Genomic DNA, 18931 nt, shown 5'->3' on the forward strand with positions numbered 1-18931 from the left:
GAATCTTAGCCAACACACATATCATTTACAATCACTTGACGGGGAGATTGACACTCTCCCTATCAATGACCAAGACTTAAAATGTTATTTTCAATGATCTGGGGCCACGCCCCACATTGTCTACATCTTTCATTATTTTTATGTTATTTTCTTTGCTTTATTATTTTGTTCTTTGCTTTGTTGTTTTTCTCTATTTTTTTTTTAGTTGTTTATTTTGTAAATAATTGTTGTCTTGCACTGCATTCTGGCTTCTGAATGTGCATGTGGTTGAAGTTCAAAGAGTCTTGTGACACTACAGCGCTTGGCCAGTCCTATGTCCGTCTTCTTTGTGCTTGGTTGTAACTTTTGGTCGATGAAGTCTTGACTGAAAATACAGTCTGTCTGTCAGGAAACTTTTAGTCAAACCATGAACCCGTGTCCAGTCTGGGGAGCCTCATGCCTATACTTAGTTTTTTTCTATGTGTGTTCAAGCTTATCCAACTAGTAGAAACAGAGAAGAGGAAAATCTAAATGAGAAAACTCGAATCAAAGTTCTTACATGCTTCTCTAAAGAAACAACCTCTTTTTCTCTCAATAAGTCGGGATCCCTCTTCCACCCAAAAAATAAATAAGTGCCTATGCATAGTCCTATTTCAAAAAAATTAACAAAGGTGAAAGAAGATAAAGGCTTCATGCACATAGAGGTGAAGAAAGCAACTCCTCCGGGGTACTCCCCAGGCTCGCTGCCAGTGGAGCAATGCTTGTGCTCCTGCATGACTCTGCCAGGGTACTGTCCATGCCTGCTGGAGGATATGTTTCTCAGCTAGAAAATGATGACATCATAGAAATTTTCAAAATATATACTCGACGAACATCCAAAGAACGTAAGGGACCATGTGAGATAATGATAAGAAATACTAGGGATATGTTGTAGCAACTGCAACACCCTCCAAAATTTTGGCTTGCATCCAAATTTCAGAGCCTTCCTTGGTTTTTCCTTTGATGGTTACAAACACTCAAGCTCACCCAATGAGCTCTTGCGAAGTCTTTTCACCTTTTTTCTTCTTTGACCAGTGGTTTTCTTTCGGCATGTTGATTTCTTTGTCATGCTTGTGATCTAATTATGGTGAGTTTGAAGGTTTTTATTTGTGTGTTTAGGTTGTCTTCGCTATGTGAACACAGGTTGCACTCACACACAAAGTTGTAAGCACTATTGCGTAAGCATCATCACAGTCATCTGAAGGTCCGCTTTTCACTCTAACCTCCAATATAGTCTCACCAAGGGCATGTTTTCTCTTGTTGTCATGGTGTTCTATTGGGTCATGTTGCCAAGTATGCTAAGTGTATGATCACAATGTCAGTCTACACAAGTTCACTTACTTTCAACACTTAGCCATCTTCTTGAAAGTATGCCTGACCAGACAAACCTCTTCCATTGAACCCTGACAGAGCTGCACTGCATAGTCTCAGCCCTCAGTGACCCTACAATGCTACCCAGAACTGCACAATGCTTGATTTTTTCCTCCAGACTAGCTACAGTACACAATCCCGAAGGTGAGAAACATGTCTCCCTCCCATAATTGCGAAGAAACTTCCTCCCTGTCCAACTGAACTGTACATTTCTCAAGCACAGTCATCAACCCTCCTCCTTGCCCACTGGAAACATGCACTACTCTGAGACTTAGACCTCCATTGTTCCCCAAAATTGTGCAGACATGCCCAACTTGTCATATGTTGTCTTGCTCTGCACTATTCCCAAAAATTATGTAGAGCTTCCCAGATGACCCTTGCGGCCTTGCTCTACCATGCCTCCAAAAATTGTGTAGACATGTCGAGCAGTTTTCCTGATGCCTATCCTGCACTGTTCCCAGAAATTGCACAGTCATGTTCAAAAGGTCCCTCTATAGCACTACTATTTCTTCCCTCTAGAAATTGCATAGGCATGACTAAGAATTCCCTCTACAGCCCTGCTCTGTCCTCGCTCTCCAAAGTGCGTAGAATTGCGCAACAGTCCCCCTGCAGCCCCGCTCTATCCTCCCTCTAAAAAATACACAGAAGTTTCCCCCCTCAAGGTCCCACCTTGCAGCTAAAATTGGTAACTTTTATTGTGCAATCCTGCCTCCTAGTGATCACTGCACAGTTTTCCCGACAGTGTAGGTTGTCCTCCTAGAATGCCTCATTCTAGCCTGAGCTACGCTCTGCACTGCCTCAGTGAGTTTTCCTCCCTCCCTGTCACTTGGAACAAGAGAAAAATTCATCATGCTAGACTAGGACGTTTTGGATTTGATGTCATCCTGTCATGAGTGAATCGCAAGAACATGTACACTGGTAGATCATGGCGAGACGACGAACGAGATGAAGATGGGGCACACATGCTAGAAGACTTACTTTCAGTTGGACAAATGTACAAAGCACATCGAGAAGAAAGAAAAAGGAACACATGCACTGAACCATCATGCAAGACCAAGACCATCGAAGACCCCACAACACTTAGCCATGTAGAGGTGAAGACACAACACACTGAGAGCACATCCATCACTTAGCAGTGCAACAACTTGACATGGACACCACAATTAGCCAGTACATGTCAGTAGTATCATGTTGAGTTGTGTCATGAGTTGTCTTGGCCACATCATTACTATGGGCCATACTTGTCGTAATCGAATGTAATGTAAAGTGAAAGTCCAATGGATGCACACATGAAGTTGAAGAGTCAATTCAGTTGAAAAGTCATAGGAAGTTGAAAGATCATGAGGGAAGTCCAAGAGACACAAGCATCAAGCATCACCCTTGGCTATATATACCCCCTCATTGTATGACCAAAGGACTTTTCACCTTGGTTCTTCCCACATAGCGTTGAGAGTCAATAGTATGTTCTTTGAGGAGCGAGGAATCGCTCCAATGTCCCACTACTGGGACTAGTGATGTATGGTGTACAAATGTGTATTGGGACTTTTTCTTAATTCAAAATCTTGTTTATACCAGCACGCTTTCACACATGTTTTGTAGATGTTTGTAAGACTACTCTTTAAACATTTGTAATGCATGTTTTCTTAACCTGTACTAAGATAGTTGAACAATTTTGGTTATTTTAGTACTTACATGGTTGAATATGTGTTGTATTGTTTATCACTATTGTCTTGTCCATGTGGACTACTCTGTAGGACATTAGAAAAACCATTCTTGTTTTCTTGGTTATAATGTTCGTCACCTCCGTTTGGACTACTCGATTGGATGGTGTATGTGTTTTCCATTGCACTTTGCTTTTAACGACTATCGCATACGTTGTGGACTACTACACTGGATGCTAGTCAGACCCTTGTTGGTTCGCATGTGTCTCTCCCTGGGTAGTACTACTACCTCTCATCTAGAGGTTCACTTTACCCTCTCCTTTACAGTAAGAGAACGGGACACAAGTTACATTACACACTCACCAGGCATAAAACTATCATGTGCTGAACAACAAAAGCTAAGGCAAAGATCTATGATAATGGAAACTAGGCCATTGTACCAGATGGGACTCCTACACCAAATCGTGTGAGGTCTATTTGGGACTTCATACTGGGGAGATCCCCTGAATGTTGGCGGGTCCAATGCTGTCAACAGGTTATTGCAATTGGAATCACCAGATATGAGTTATGGAACTTATTGGAAAATTTCGAAAATGATTTGCTCAATTCTTTGGGTTTTGATTTTCATTTATTGAAGGATTAGAATATTTAATTACAAATTGTGCAAAGAAAGGAATGAATAGTTACCCCTTGAGACACGTTGAGTTTTGTTGTTACGAGGAATTTGATATGAGTGCATGGATCTCCTTAGACTAATGGGTGGAGGATATTTTTCTTAGCTAGAAAATTATGACATCATAGAACTTTTCCAAAGATATACTCGACGAACATCCACAGTAGGTAAGGGACCATGTGAGATGATGACAAGAAATACTAACGCTATCGTAAATGGAGTCACTAGAAATGATTTATGGAACTTATTAGAAAACTTCAAAATGATCTTCTCAATTCTTTGGGTTTTGATTTTCATGTATTGAAGGATTAGAATAAGGAGGAGGAAGCAAAATCAGCTCTGGATATCTTCTATTTGAAATGTAGAAAAAGACATACACCTAAGGAATGAAAAGTGAATCAGGTATAGGTTTCTGTTGTGTGGGAATGACCGTAACACAGATAAATTTTGGTCACTGCCTGGTATGAAGGATGTATAATATGAAGAAGCATAAGAGTAAGAACAGTTGTACTTTGTTGCTCCAAAGAAACCATGGTAACCCAAAACCCAAGGTATGGTCGAAGGCCAATCTCAGTTTTATAATAATTCTTATTGGACTAACCCTATTGCACAATACACTTCATAACCATGGAATCTTCCAACACAATCATGGGCTCCTACTCTCCTAAACTAGCTTTGGGAACTATGTTGGAGGAATTCTACCTATGGGACACCCCAACAAGTTGTTATACAACCTCCCTTGCAACTCCTTCCTCCTCCACTATTATGAGGGTCACATGTAGCCCTCTTAGACCTCAATTACCTATGCAGCCAATCCCTAACTTGAATAATGGGAGGGAAAATCAACCTTCATTGGTTGTAGCCACATATGCTACTTATTGTATCTCCTCCATAGATTGAAATGATATTCATATACAACCTGGGATGAACCAATAACTTACCTAGAGTTTGTGTTTAATATCTAAACAAAGAGGTGTGGAATGAAGAATAAGGAAAGGAATAAATTCTTGAACCTCCACATCCTAAACCCCAAACTCTACCTCACACTAAAATATTAAACCAAGAAAATCATATTATATCATCCTAGACCCATCTTAACCCCGGATCTATCAAGTGTTGAGAGGGATCAAATATATTAAGGTGCAAAAATCCTTTTTAAGTGCAAAACTTGAGGAAATATTTGCACTTTGAGAGATTTGATCCCTCTCAATGCTTGATAGATCAAGGGTTAAGATCGATCTATATTGGTTTTAGTCGTGCATGGCTAAATAAAATATGTTGAACATATATATAATGTGCTCATTTTAAATATATTAAATATGTCTAAGATCAATTTTATCTTTTTAAGATAGGAATTTAGTACAAATGTTGAATACAAAGTTAGAATGTTGAATGATGGAAAATACAAATAATAATAATATAGTCAATTAGAATATAATTTACAGTGTGATTGATCTCAATCTCTCTTCTTCTTCTTTCCTTGTAGTCACGCCTGCTACTTTTTCAATATTTGCATCTCGATCATATGAAAAGGAATGCTGAAATTATAGATCATTCAGATCATTAACTCGAGATATTGCAATAAACACTATTCCTTGTCTCTCTTGCTTCCCAATATTAGTAGTAGCTTTTCCCAAACTCAATCCTTCCAACTTATGGATTGTTATGCCTGAAACAAGTTTCAAAGGAAGTTGTTTTCTATTACCTCTTTCAATAGTTGTAAAGGAACTATTTTAGGGATGATTCATCCCATGGTACTCCCATATAATTATCAAATCATACTAAAACTTATGTGGGTGGTTCTAGGGGTGAAATTCTGGGTTTATACACATTTTTTTCTACAATTCCAAGAGCACCATTTACGAGTCTCGCATTAGTCCATATGTTAGATGTAAGTATCACTCAAGCTCCAACTGCAATAAGTAATTCAAATTCCATTTCTTCTTCATCTATTTCCATGTAGTTGATTTTTACTTTTGTAGCAACATTGGCTGCAATAGGACAATTTAGGCTTATTAAACAAAGCTTATTATGATTTTGTACATCATCATTTGTCGCAAACAAATGTATTTCCTTATCAAATAAATATTTTGTGGAAGGATCCAAGCATGTATTTATACAAGTCATAATTGTTTTCTAGTCTTCCATAGTTGGTATTATATCCCTTACATTCATTAAAAAATCATCAAAATATATTTGCTGATTTCTTTGTCCATCTTGTTGAAAAACGATATGAAGGGTCACAACCATTGTGAATGAGTTCCATAATTATTTTGCAATACCTTCACATGCATATATAGGTTTATTCAGAATAGGAGGAAACTATCCCAAATAATCAACCAATATAATCTGTTAGGTCCCCGTAATACTAGTGTATTCCCTTATTATTATGTCATTGTACCCCTTATTGTTATTGGTGTGCCTATGTTGTCCCCGTATTGTAATTATTGTGCCCCATAGAAGCCCACTATTGTTATTGTTGTGCCCTTACATAATTATTGTTATGTCGGCTCTGATTATATTGTGACCCCTTAGACTCCTATATAGAGAAAGGAGATCTTGTCATTTGTATCATCGAAAAATTGTTCATTTTATGTAATGTAAAGGAGGTTTCCCCCTCGAAGAGGATACTTTTTAAGTCATTGATCTATCTCTTTCTTCTATTTTGTGGGCTGGTTGTATAAAAATTTGAATCAGAGCTTTGGATTCTAGGGTTTCACTGCTTCAAACAAGCCAACATGGAATTTTCGCTATAATATTTTTTCTATGAAGCTTCAGAAGATGAAATTAAACCCATTTGATCTGAAATCATGATGAACCTATTGACCAAATTTTAGATCTTCTCTCACTATGTTTTCGAAGATATGAACTAAGGAAGTTAGAGTTTTTGCAGGCTCTGGAATTCAATCTCAAACATGTCACCTTGGGAAAATCATCTTAGATTTCTCTCTGAGCATCAAATTCAAATTTCGTAAAACATGGCAGAAAGAGGACGGATTTAGTTTGTTCGTTATCATTTTCAGAACGTAAGGTCGAAACCGTGACATGTGGCACGTTGTACAAATTTGCTCTACTGAACCAGTCTATAATTAGGTAATCGTGGGATATTGTTAATAACTCTTTCTTGGAGAATACAATCGTGATCAAACTTATGGCGTTGGAAAGAGAACTCAGAGGGTTATCACAAGCCAAAATTTCAGAGCTTGGAGATCTGAAATTATAGAGTTTGAGTCATTTTAAGGTCGATCTCATACAAAAATAAATAAATAAATGTGTAATTTTTTTTTTTAATTTGCATAAGTTTTGTTTTAGAAATTAGTTTTAAGTGATTCAAAGGGCATTGTGAAGCATAATTATCATTAATTGATAAACCAAAGAAAGAAAATGGAAACACTTAGTAAGCAACCTAAAATCTCTACTATGACACATGAAGAAGAGGAAGAAATACAACATGATATATCAAAATTAAGAGACCAAGTGCAACAAATTTCGCTCTCACAAAAAGTAATTGAAGCTAAGATGGATCATTTAAAGAATGGAATGGAAGCTAAGATGGATGGTATAGAAGAAAAACTTAAAGTCATCATGGAATATTTGAATATAGATTTAACAAAGTTGCTACAAGAAATGCTTACTAATGGTGAAAGGGTAGTAAAGGAAACTCATGATGAGAAAAAAATAAATGTCTGTCATGATTTCATAGACTCTAACGTTGGATTGAAGACCCACCATGTTCCAAATATCAATATTGGGAAGTTTGATGGCAAGGATCCCAAAACATGGATACTACATATGGAACAATATTTCGATCTCCATAATGTGCAAAAAAACACAAAAGGTACACATTGCAACTTTATATTTGGAACCCAATTAGTTTGTATGGTCTCGATGACATTTCTCTCATAAACAAATTTCACTTGGGAATTTTTATAGAAGAAATGATAACACATTATGAGGATACAAAAAGCAACACATTTTTTAGCCAATTGATGAATCTCAAACAAAAGGGTTCAATGGTGGAGCACATTGAGGACTTCCAAAAATTGAATATAAGGGTAAAATATATTCCAGAGGAGCATAGTATTGTTGTGTTCATAGGTAAATTGAAGGATAACATCAAGCATGAGGTTCGCCTTTGGGAACCTAATTCATCGAAGAAGGCATTTAGGTTGGCAAGAAAAATTGAAAGCAAAATTATGGCAACAAGGAAGCCTATCACTCACAACTATAAAGATGGAAGTGTTGCTTCCCCTAGCCTTCCACAACCTACGAGGTTGACACACAACAATTGGAAGAAAAAAGAGAAAAAGGGCTTTGTTACAGTTATGATAGCAAATACACTAAAGGTCATAAGTGTGCTAAGAAGAAATTATTTTACATAGATTATGAAGAGGAGGAAGAAAAGGAACAAGAAACATCAAAAGAAGAGGATACACACTAGGAATAACCCCTAGAGAAAGAAGAAATGAATCTGACCATATCTTGTAATTCATTGGCCAGAATTACCACTCCTTAAACTATCAATATAGAAGGACATATCAAGAAGAAAAAGGTAATAGTGTTTATTGATTCGGGAAGTACCCATATTTTTATTCATTGTAAGATAGCCAAGGAATTGAATTGCTTCCTATATCTAGCACCAGAGTGTCAAGTGATGGTTGGAGGAACCATAAGTTTCTTTGGAAAGTGTCATAATATCAAGATATCCATGGGAGAATATGTGTTGAATGGTCCAATGATTTTGATTCCAATGGGTGGTGCTGGTGTTGTACTAGGAGTCCAATGGCTACAATCTTTGGGTACGATAGATTTTAACTTTCAAGAAATTTTCTTGAATTTTTTTTCGAAAGGAAAGGAAGTTGAATTAAGGGGTATCATAGGGAAACCAAGAAAGATAATCAGCTCTAACGACATGACAAAGCTTCTAAAGAAAGAAAAACGAGGTGTAATTGCACAATTATGTTTGCTAGAGGTTCCCACATTGGAATCATCTATTTCTCCAGATCTCCAAAAAGTCTTGGACAATCATTCCACGGTATTTGAGACTCCCAAAGGCATCCCACTTATTCATGATCATGATGATTCTATTAAATTGATTCCAGGAAGTGTTCCTCCAAAAATCAGGCCTTACAGATATCCCTATGCCCAAAAGAGTGAAACTGAATGTATGGTTGCAGAAATGTTAGAGGTTGGTATAATTCAACCTAGTCAAAGTTCTTTCTCTGCTCCAGTAGCATTGGTGAACAAGAAGGATGGATCATGGCACATGTGTATGGATTATAGGGAGCTCAACAAACTCACTATTAAAGATAAATTTCCCATTCCTATCATCGATGAATTATTGGATGAATTCCATGGAGCAATTTACTTCACCAAGTTGGACCTTCGTTCAGGATATCATCAAATTACAATGAAGACTGAAGACATTCTAAAAACAACATTTAGAACTCATGAGGTTCATTATAAATTTTTGGTCATGCCTTTTGGCCTTACCAATGCACCTTTTACATTTCAGGGTTTGATGAATTCCATTTTCAAACCATTCTTTAGAAAATTTGTGTTAGTATTTTTTGATGATATACTAATCTACAAGTCTTGGAAGGATCATGTTCAACATGTTGACAGAGTGCTCAAACTATTGAAGGAGAAACAACTATATGCAAAAACCTCCAAATGTTTCTTTGGAGTACAAGAGGTGGAATATTTGGGTCATATTGTATCTCATAAAGGTGTTAAAGTATACCATAGCAAAATTAAAGTTATTAAGGAATGGAAAATCCCCATATCCATAAAGCATTTGGGAGGATTTCTTGGGTTGAAAGGGTATTATCGCAAGCTCATTAAGAATTATGGGAGAACAGCAACACCTCTAACAACATTATTGAAAAAAGATGCATTTTATTGGACTCCAGAAGCAACGAAGGCCTTTGAACATCTTAAAGAGGAAATGTGCCAAGCACTGGTCTTAGCTATGCCAAACTTCACAAAAACCTTTATTGTGGAATGTGATGCCTCAGGAAATGGAATTGGTGTTGTTTTAATGCAAGAAGAAAGACCCATTATTTTTGAAATTCATCCAATCAAAGGAAAATATTTACACAAAGATATTTATGAGAAGGAAATGTTGGAAATACTACATGCACTTAATAAATGGCGACCTTACCTAATGGGAAGACACTTCAAGGTAAAAAGAGATCATGATAGTCTTAAATAATTTTTAGAACAAAAATTATCTTCAGAAGAGCAGCAAAAATGGGTCATAAAGATGTTGGGTTATGACTTTGAAATCATCAACAAAAAAGGGAAGAAAAATGTTGTTGCAGATACACTCTCAATAAAGGATGAGGATGTGGAAGCATCGTTTTGTGCCATTTCTATTATCCAGCCAGATTGGATAAATGAAGAAAGGTATGAATGGAAGAATGATGAAGAAGTGTGGGCACTCATTCAAAAGTTGCAGCGATCCCGGTACATCTGATACATTTACCTAGAAAAATGATTCGTTATGGTACAAATATCGCTTATACCTCTGTAAGAATTCCCAACTCAAACAAAATATTCTTCTAGAATTTCACACCTCTCTCCCTTAGGAGGGCATTCAACATTCTTTAAAACTTACCATAGGGTTAAGAAGGATTTTTTTTGGGATGGCCTTAAATCTGATATTCAAAAGTTTGTGGTGGAATGTTTGGTTTGCCAACAAAATAAAGTTGAGACAATTAAGACCCCAAGTCTATTACAACCTTTATCCATTCCAAGTCAATGTTCGGAGGAGGTTTCAATGGATTTAACATAGTTTTACCCAAGTCCGAAGGAAAGTGTGTCATCATGATGGTAGTTGATAGAATTACCAAGTATGCACACTTTTGTACATTATCTCATCCATTTAAATCTAGTACAGTTTCTACTGCATTTATGGAAACAATTCAAAAGCTACATGGAAACCCAAAGATTATTGTAAGCGACAAAGATCCTATTTTCACTAGTAATTTTTGGACATAATTATTTTCTTGTTTGGGTACTCAACTAGCTCATAGCTCATGTTATCATCCTCAGTCTGATGGGAAAACTGACAGTGAACAAATTTTTGGAAGGATATCTTCGTTTCTTTGTATCTGATAAACAAACACAATGAGTCAAATGGTTGCCTCTGGCTAAATGGTGGTATAACACTTCCTTCCATACTGCATCAAAAATGACCCCATTTATGGCACTTTATGGATATCATCCACCGTCCATCACATCATATTTAAGAGAAAATTCTAAGGTTCAAGCAATGGAAGACCACATCGAGCATCAACAAATGGTTCTGCAACTCTCAAAGGATAACCTCACTCTAGTGCACAATAGAATGAAACAACAAGCATATCAACATCATAGCGAAAGAAGTTTTGATGCAGGTGACTGGGTATTTCTATGACTACAACCATACAAACAAATGTCCCTCAACCAAGCTAAGAAGGATAATAAATTATCACCAAATTATTATGGTCTGTACAGAGTGTTGCAAAAGATTGGTACTATGGCATACAAGTTGTAACTTCATGCATCTTCCCGAGTACACCCAGTTTTCTATGTTTCATGCTTAAAGAAGGTTATAGGTGACAAGCTCCCAATTCAAACAATATTGCCAGAACTTGACAAGGAAGGAAAAATCATATTAGAACCTGAAGCAATCACAGAAACAAGAAGTCGACAACTACGAAATCGATCAATTTTAGAATATCTCATCAATTGGAAGAACTTACCCACTGAAGATTCCCCATGGGAGGATGAGAATTTTATACAAAAGCATCCATAACTACCCAAGCGTTGAGGACAACACTTTTTTGAAGGAGAGGGGCATGTTACGTACCTATAATACTAGTGTATTCCCTTATTATTATTGTCATTGTACCCCTTATTTTTATTGTTGTGCCCATGTTGTCCCCATTTTGTTATTATTGTGCCCCATAGAAGCCCACTATTGTTATTGTTGTGCCCTTACATTATTATTGTTATGTCAGCTCTAATTATATTTTGACCCTTAGATTCCTATATATAGAATGGAGGTCTTGTCATTTGTATCATCGAAGAATTGTTCATTTTATGTAATGTAAAAGAGGTTGCCCCCTCAAAGAGGCTACTTTTGAAGTCGTTGATCTATCTCTTTCTTCTATTTTGTGAGCTGGTTGTAACATAATCAACCTCCCACCAAGAGGAATCTCAACATTATTTGGGAAAGCATGTTGAAATCTCTTATCAATATTTTTTGATAGATTTCTTCTAATAAAACACATATTATCTATCAAGATATAATTCACATGCCTCATCTCTTCTTTTAAGGTAATTAAACATGTTCCTTTTAGAGGTGATATGCCTTTGATTGGAAGTTGAAGTGTAAAATGAATTGTTCTTGCAAATATGTTAAAATTTGGAACCCCTATATGAGCTAAAAGAAGTAATAGACTCTTCCCAAGAAAGGACTCAGCTTGAAGGCCCATTTTTAATAGCTTCAATCAAATAAGACTTTCTAGTACATGTAGTTCCTTGGATTAACATACGCAGTGGATCAACTCCTGATCTACAATGGTCGAGGATAATATCAAATGTTATTCTTTGCTTACCCTCCAAAATTTCAAAGGAATAAGACATTTCATGTTGGTTAGTATGAATGGAATTCAACTTTTTCTTTTTAGATATGAATGGAATAGCATGATTGGAAGTGACTTCGTCAATAAAATGTGTGTTCCAATTATGTGCATGATCATGATCCCTATGTCCCAACATCTCAAACTCATTGCAATTTATATATGGTACAATGCATAAATGATCTCCGAGTCAATCTCCCTAGAATCTGCAAGTGGATTTTGAACTTCTTCTTCTCCATCAAATTCAGCTAGATCAATTAGAGGGAATGGATTGTGATCAACATGTCATGGTTTGTATCAATTCCCAATTGTGCACTATCTTATCAATTTCTTGACCTATATCTCTATGGAAATCATGAAAGATCTTGTATAATACCAACTCAAACCAACTAAATTATACAAACTTATCATCTTTGTAATCAGGAACTCAATTAAATTGACAAAACACATGTACACTAGTTTTATTCTTCCATACCAACCATTTGTCCCAACATTGACATTTACCATATAGCCATGAATATGTGACATCTATCAATGCAAGGTGCTCAATATGGGCGGGTCACTTGGTATATGCATCAATAAGGGAATTATCATTGTCGGCATTGCATGTGTCAACTTGTACTTGTTTGAAACTCTCATACCAACGTTTAGAACCACAAATCAATAACTACATTTAGAAAGTGGGAGCCCCAGAAGCAAATGACATGTCTCTTGTGCACATATATCCTTGTCAATAATGCTTTCACACAACGAACTCCTATATGCATGTACTACCAATTCATTTGGATTTTGAATAGAAGAGACCCACATCGACATATCATGGAATATTTCTTATCCTCTTTCAAATTTTGGTTCATATTCTGCTATGTAATTAATGTTGACATGCTTCAAAAGAACAAATTTCCAATCTATATTAGTCATCCACATCGTCAATGTTCCACAATTGTGTGTATTCAATCTATCATCATTCATCTTGGTTCATACTTCTTTTCTCCATTATCATCAATATAAAGTTTTAAGTCATCACATAGATCCCATGGTGTCTTATATCGACATAATAATCTTCCTGCGTTCTTGCAAATGCATGATCTCTCATTACAAGTGATGTGACACTCAACACAATTAAGAAGTTATTCATAATCAACAATAGCATTAGATTGAAATATTGTTGTGTGTCCTTTAATCAAGGATGATCATCAATATTAAGTCTAACCTAAATATATCTTTGATTTCAATTATGTAGATTCATTGAATGTACACAATCATAAAAATGTTATTTTCCAAATCTAACCCATGTAGAATCATCCCAGTGCAATGTGTCCATGTTAGGAGCATTTTTCAACCATAGAAATCCATGTACTTGTGGAGATCCATGATGTTTTCATTCATACTGACACCAATAATCTATATCAAAATCTAGAGTGACACCATTGATTTGGAAGAATCAAAATACAGATTCTTTTAATTAAAAGAACATCTTGCGCGGTTGACTGAAAATAATAAAATGTATTATAATAGAATGAATTTAGTTGAATATGGATAGTAACAAAAGTTCTACTAAAAAACATCAAACGAATGAAAATGTATGCTAAAAGGGCTGTGAGGAATTTCACCAAATTGGAATATAACTGGCAACGAAATGAAGAGAGATGATAGTTACCAACGAAAGCAATTTACATTTGCTTGGAAAAAATTATGGTGCAATTTACTAACCAATGGAAAGTTGGCGATCAAACATGGAGTAGCCTCTGATCGAAAGGAGCACACAAGACATTAGGTTCAAATTCCAATTTCAATACTAGCAATATGTAAAAAGGCAATGATGAAATCTTCATGCAACGACAAACTCTTCCAGCGTTAAATTTTTAATATAATCTTACCTCAAAATATTTTGTATCTTAGTAATAATTCTTTAGACAGTAATTTTAATTATTTAGCTTCAAATTAAGGTATCATAGTTTTCACTTAAAGAAAATTGTTTTATATTTTTTAAGTTTATTTTTGTTTAATAAAAACCTTATATTACTTAGTTGGGTGATTAGATTTTATTATTATGTTCTAATTTTATTCAGTTTAGTTTTATTTTTATATTTAGTTTGATTTTATTCAACTTAATTACGTATATATTTATATTTATGGTTTGGATTAATATTAGTTTTATTTTAACTTTAGTTTTATTACAAATAGATTTTAATATAATATAGTTATAATTTTATTCCAAGTTTTTAAATTTTATTCTAAATTATGTAACTTTATCATTATTAAATTTAATTTTAATTACTACTCTAGTAGTTTTATTTATTTTTATTTTTATTAATATAGTTTAACCGTTTTATAATTTAGTTAAATTTAAATTTAAATTTATTTTGAATCTGGTTTTAATTTATTTTTTTAAATAGAATTATATTATTAGTTTTATTTTTTTATTATTATTATTATTTAGATTTTGTTTTTGATTTATTTTGATTATTTTAGATAATATGATTTTACTTTTTGGATTGCAAGTTAATAATGAGAGGTTTTGGAGACACGTGATAAGGGAGAAGCAAAATAAACTCAACGAATTATAAAAGAAGTATGGATATGCATTTGAGGGAGTTTCAATTCTTTACAAAAAAGAGGTTTTTTGCATTACTCTTGAAGACTGAACTTTGTGGAGAACCAACTATTCTTTGTACCAGATTAAGGAGGTGTATTTCATCTCTAAAAATTTCATGCTATCATGAAATGTTTTGAGAATTTTATGTACTCAAAAGCTTTGATCATGTCTACAACTTTTTTATGTTATTGTCAAAGTCAATGATTGTTCGAAAGCTTTCAATTTAGTTCAATTTTGATTTAATTCCAGATCTAGATAAGTATTTGATTATTGGGTTTTGCGCTACTCTGGATCCAATTTAATTTTATGCTTATTTAAATTATTGAAAATTACCTTTTCTTGATGGATCTAATTGATATCAAGTTGAATAATGAATTCAAATAGATATACTTGTTATTATTGTTAACTATTTAGCATATTGATGACAAGTTTGTCTTTATTTAATTACAATTGTATCATGAGAACTATTTCCTTAACATAGTTTTACTTTTGAATTAGAATTCATTGTATTTGAATTAAGATGTATGTGCAATAGAGCTCTGATGACTATTCATCATATATCTAAATGTATATAATTGTTTGAATTATTAGTAAGTCCTGAACTATTTCCTTGGCTTATTGACTTCATTTTTATTCTAAATTCAAGGCTACTCCAAACTTCATTATCATGGTCTCGATTGGGGCCGGATCAAAATCTTCTCAATTGAGATAGACTTAGGATTTATTTTATATCACTTGCACGTTAGAGTATATTTGCATTTAAATTTAGATTTATATTTAATTCTTCTCTTTTAGAAATCTCCTTATGCAAAAGAAACAGTAGTTGTGGCTTGGTTGAGACCTTGTTTTAGCTTAAGGGTTACTTTCTTGCAAGCTAACATCAAGAGAGTAAATTTGATATTTTTCCTTCTTTTGATAAGTAATTAAAGACATAACAAGTCAACAGGAAGGGTGAGGGGGTAACTGGACCTATTATAACTAGTCGGAACCACCAATCCAAATGGAAAAGAGTTTGATTTGAAGCTTTGGCCGAGTGGTCTCCCTAATATTGACGAGATCAATTTTTGCATTCAACACCTCCCCATCCCCATTAAACCCATCTCAACCATTTCCCATGTGTTCAAGTCATTAGTTGCACGAATGTGTGTGCGTTCCTAGAACTAGAAACTTTGCACATATTTTTGGCACTAGGAATGCATATGCATTATTGGTATTAAAAATGTGCATGTCCTAGGAATGCACACACATATTTTAAATTTAACTTTTTAATGGGAGGAGCCCTACATGCACAATGACTTGGCTACTTCAGATATAGGTTCGAGATCATGAACCTAGTGGTTTGCTCTACAATTACATGAAAACATCAATTTTTTAGTAAACACACACACACACACACACATATATATATTTCATGTTATATTTCTATAGTTTATCTTCATGTTATATTTCTACAGGCTAGATAAACACATTGTCCTTGAAACTGTATACACATATAAGGTTTATTGTGTAGATTATAATAATAAAATTCTTAAAAATAATTAATAGTTTTTACTGGTTTTAATACTTTCTTTCTCTTGACATATATCAAAATACTAAAATACATCCCTTGTCTATTTCCACTATAGCTTTTTTGGCACCTTAACCATTTGGAAAAAAACACTTATATGGTGCACTAGAGGACAACGAAATCTACAATCTAAAAAAACAGTGTGTTTGATAATAGTAAGACCCTTTTAAGTTGCACTAACAGAAGACCTTGTAATTTTAAATATGTGTGTGTGAAAAATAGTTGTGCATAAGGACAATCTATTTTCTAAAACTCCACAATTTTTTATAGAAATATTTCATCAATTAGATACTAAAAGGTTGCAATAATGGAAACATATGCATTAAAATTTTCATGAAAAATAACATATATATGTTAGAAAAGCTCAAAATTCACATAGTTAGACACAATTTCTATTAAGCCTTATTTAAACCACATGTAATCCTAAAGCTATTTAATAAAACCTAGATATTGAGTGATTAAATTTCTACTATTATATTATTTACTAGGCTAGAACCAAGGATAATTTTAGGGGCGAATGTTCGCCCTTTGGCGAAATTAAGGGGTTTTAAATTTTTAGTGGGCGAATATTTTGTATCATAGTACATTTTTACAAATCACCTCAAATAGCCCACCTTATTTTAAGGGAGAGAGTAAAAAAGGTAAATTTAGCCCTTGAAATTAGGACTTACAACCTTCCATTCGCCCATTTTCAAGAATAGGTTTTATTTAAGTGAATCCATTCGCCCATTTTCAAGAATAGGTTTTATTTAAGTGAATCCTATGGGCCAAATACCATATTTATAAAAGAGGTATGGTAAATTAATAAAAATATAAATAAATGAGAGGTATGGTAAATAAATAAAACATTTTTTATATTTACTCCATAAGTCACCTTATATACATGTAAGGGCGTAAACAAATAAAAATATAAGTAAAGTGGAGGTGTGGTAAATAAATAAAACATTTTTTTATACTTACTCAAAAGGTATGGTAAATAAATAAAAATATAAATAAACTAGACATATCGTAAATAAATAAAACCTCTTTTTATATTTAGTCCATAACCCTCGTTCTATTTATGAAGGCTCAAGAAAGAGGTTTTATTTAAGTGAATCCGATGGGCCAAAAACCATATTTGTAAAAGAGGTATGGTAAATTAATAAAAATATAAATAAACGAGAGGTATGGTAAACAAATAAAACATTTTTTTATATTTACTCCATAAGTCACCTTATATTTATGAACACTCAAAAAAAGGGTTATATTTAGGTGAAACCTATGGCCAAAATACTATGGGACAAATACCATGGACTAGATTGTTATTAATACCATGCAAAAAACCATTATTAACCCTAATATTAGAATTAATAAAAATAAAAATGGCACATGGTATTGACCCATGGTATTCACCAAAATGGCACATGGTATTCACCTGGAATGTAGCCTATTTAAATGGGGGAATTAAACCGGCATGTAGCTTATGCTAAGATTCACTAGGACTTTACAAAGTTTTATTATTTAGTGAAAGACTCGCCAAGATCTTACAAGATTTTATAATTGAGTAAAATATTCGCCATGCCTGGTGAGAGATTCGCCAAAAAATTATATATACATATTATATTATTGATAAAATCGCCTTCCATTTTTCCTATATACCATGGAGATTCGCCCATTTATTATATTTATAAATTTAGGGGGGGTTCTTAAAATTTTCCCTGGCTAGAACCTCTTTTATCTCATATATATACACTAAGGTAGCCTAGTCTTAGAATCATCAAAGCTTGTCTTCAGCGAAAATTTTATGAACCACCCTAAATTTATATGTATAATAAATGGGTTAATCCCCATGATACATAGGAAAAATGGGAGGCAATTTTATCAATAATATAATATGTATATATAATTTTTTTGGTGAATCTCTCACCAAATTATATTATCATGTACAGTGATGGATAATCTTTCACTGAATTATAAAATCTTGTAAGATCATGGCAAATCTTTTACTAAATAATAAAACATTGTGAATTCTTGGCGAATGTTTTGTTAAAGTATGAAACCATATATGATAATAAGAAAACATATTCATTAAACTGTAATATACTAACATACATGTTTGAAAAAAGAAACATAATTTTCTCTTCCTACAAACAATGTTCCAAGTTTCAGTGGCCGTGTTTGTCAAGGTTCTTACAATACACTCTTTCATATCCTTCTATTAGTTTTGATAATATTTCACAACAAAGTTCTTGTAGGTGTTGATATTGACGAGTCATGTCAAGGTAGGAGAGATTAATCTTTTCTCTACAACTTTTGTCAAGCTACCACTTTTTTCAAGTTATCAAATTCCTTTCTTATTCCATATACTCCAACTGCGAGATAAAAAAAAAAAAAAACACATCAAGTTTGTTTACCCCAACACACCAACAAGTA

Source organism: Pinus tabuliformis, chromosome J, assembly GCF_031772625.1.
Source record: "Pinus tabuliformis cultivar Carrire ecotype Pingquan chromosome J, CPIR1, whole genome shotgun sequence".
Lineage (NCBI taxonomy): Eukaryota > Viridiplantae > Streptophyta > Pinopsida > Pinales > Pinaceae > Pinus > Pinus tabuliformis.